This window comes from Lycorma delicatula, chromosome 11 (genome assembly GCF_047948215.1).
Source record: "Lycorma delicatula isolate Av1 chromosome 11, ASM4794821v1, whole genome shotgun sequence".
Taxonomy (NCBI): domain Eukaryota; kingdom Metazoa; phylum Arthropoda; class Insecta; order Hemiptera; family Fulgoridae; genus Lycorma; species Lycorma delicatula.
The window spans coordinates 52,991,266-52,993,873 of NC_134465.1; positions in this window are offsets into that span (position 1 = coordinate 52,991,266).

Below are 2,608 nucleotides of genomic sequence, written 5' to 3' on the forward strand. Positions count from 1 at the left end.
TAGGCGACTAGACCGTCTCCTCAAGGTACACCTCCTGTGACATCAGACGCCAGGCGGAGTGGTTGGGATAAACTCTGCGCTTCCTTCCGAATCTAATAAAATATGAGGTTTAGATTGAGCGGAGTGAGGGGGGTGGTTAAATTTGCGCTAGAATTGTTAAACTGTTATCTACTTCTAATTTTTTTTTAAGTCGCTGTGAAATTAGGGATTGGTATTATTTATTTATTTGCAGCAAAAAAAAATATATGTATAAAATATTAATATTTACAACAAATACCGAATTAGACTGTAAAACATACAAAAACAAATTATGTTGTTACTCAATCACAATTAAAGAAAAACTTGAGTGAAAGGGATGAAGTCTAGTTTATACTAGTAATAATTAAATGGAACATCATTTTAACTTTTGTTTGTTTTTACTGTTGCTATAAATATAAGCTAATTAATACTCATATTATTTATAATAATAACAAATAGAATAAAATAAGGAAACTAATTAGAATAAAAAAGAGTGCAGATAAAATAATCAAAGATAAAAATAAAATTATATGTCTTATTAGAAGTTGATAAAAAATGTATGGGAAATACGTTATCAGCTACTTTATAGAAGATTTCACTGCGCAATTAAATATGTATAGTTCCATTTACTCTTACAATCTGTCTAACTAGCTGACTTAAATGCTTTAAAACAGGAAATATTTCTTTCTTCAATTGACAGATTACACTGGTTGACATGATTTTAACATTAATTAGAACGCTCTTTTAAATAGGCATTTTAATAAAAATACCTATTTACACAAATATCCTAGCTCAGCTTAATTGTGGTTTTAATTAAGGAACATTTTAATAACATTTTAGCATACAAAAATGAAATAAAGAAAAATTAAAAAATGTTATTTTAACTAATATTATTATTTATACTATTATCATTATTCATGGAATAGACGGAATACCTGTAGAACTACTGCGCAGTGCTGGTGAGGAAGCGATTGATAGGTTGTACTGGTGTGTAATATTTACAAAAAAGGGGAAGTTCCATCAGACTTCAAAAAGAGTGTTATAGTCATGATACCAAAGAGAAAGCAGGAGCAGATAAATGTGAAGAATACAGAACAATTAGCTTAACCAGTCACGCATAAAAAATCTTAACTAGAATTCTGTACAGAAGAATTGAGAGGAGAGTGCAAGAAGTGTTAGGAAAAGACCAATTTGATGTCAGGAAAAGTATAGGGACAAGGAAAGCAATTTTAGCGCTCAGATTAATAGTAGAAGGAAGATTAATGAAAAACAAACCAACCCTGGCATTTGTAGACGTAGAAAAGGCATTCGATAACATAGACTGGAATAAAATGTTCAGCATTTTAAAAAAATTAGGGTTCAAATACAGAGATAGAAGAACAATTGCTAACATTTATAGGAACTAAAGAGCAACAGTAATAATTGAAGAACATAAGAAAGAAGCCGTAATAAAAAAAAGGGAGTCTGACAAGGATGTTCCCTATTCCTGTTACTTTTTAATCTTTACATAGAACTAGAAGTTAATGATGTTAAAGAATAATTTAGATTGGGAGTAACAGTACAAGGTGAAAAGACAAAGATGCTACAATTTGCTGATGATGTAGTAATTCTAGCTGAGAGTAAAAAGGATTTAGAAGGAACAATGAACGGCATGGATAAAGTCCAATGCAAGAAATTCCGCATGAAAATAAACAAGAACAAAATGAAAGTAATGAAATGTAGTAGAAATAACAAAGATGGACCACTGAATGTAAAAATAGGAAAAGATTATGGAAGTAGAAGAATTTTGTTATTTGGGAAGTAAAATTAATAAAGATGGACGAAGCAGGAGCGGTATAAAATGCCGAATAGCATAGGCGAAACAAGCCTTCAGTCAGAAATATAATTTGTTTACATCGAAAATTAATTTAAACGTCAGGAAAAGATTTTTGAAAGTATATGTTTGGAGCGTAGCTTTATATGAAAGCGAAACTTGGACGATCGGAGTACCTGAGAAGAAAAGATTAGAAACTTTTGAAATTATAGGAGAATATTAAAAATCAGATTTGTGGGTAAAGTGACAAAGGAGGAGGTGTTGTGGCAAATCGACGAAGAAAGAAACATTTGGAAAAATATAGTTACAAGAAGAGACAGACTTATAAGCCACATATTAAGGTATCCTGGAATAGTCGCTTTAATATTGGAGGGACAGGTAAAAGGGAAAAAAAATGTGGAGGCAGGCAACGTTTGGAATATGTAAAACAAATTGTTAGGGATGTAGGAAGTAGGGGGTATACTGAAATGAAACGACTAGTACTAAATAGGGGATCTTGGAGAGCTGTATCAAACCATTAAATGACTGAAGACAAAAAAATAATTATTCATAATGTGCAACTGTATGTATTATCTATATTTAGTTACCTGTAAAATTTATGACAAATCTAAATTTTATTTTAATACATTTGATAAAAAATATCTCTGTCTGTCTGATTAAAACTTATCTAGACTTATTTATATTGCTATAATTACATACAAAATTTATATATATATTCTTGTACATATTCAATGTTTATTCAAAATTATCTTTTTTGACTACTTTTTGCGCCTTTTA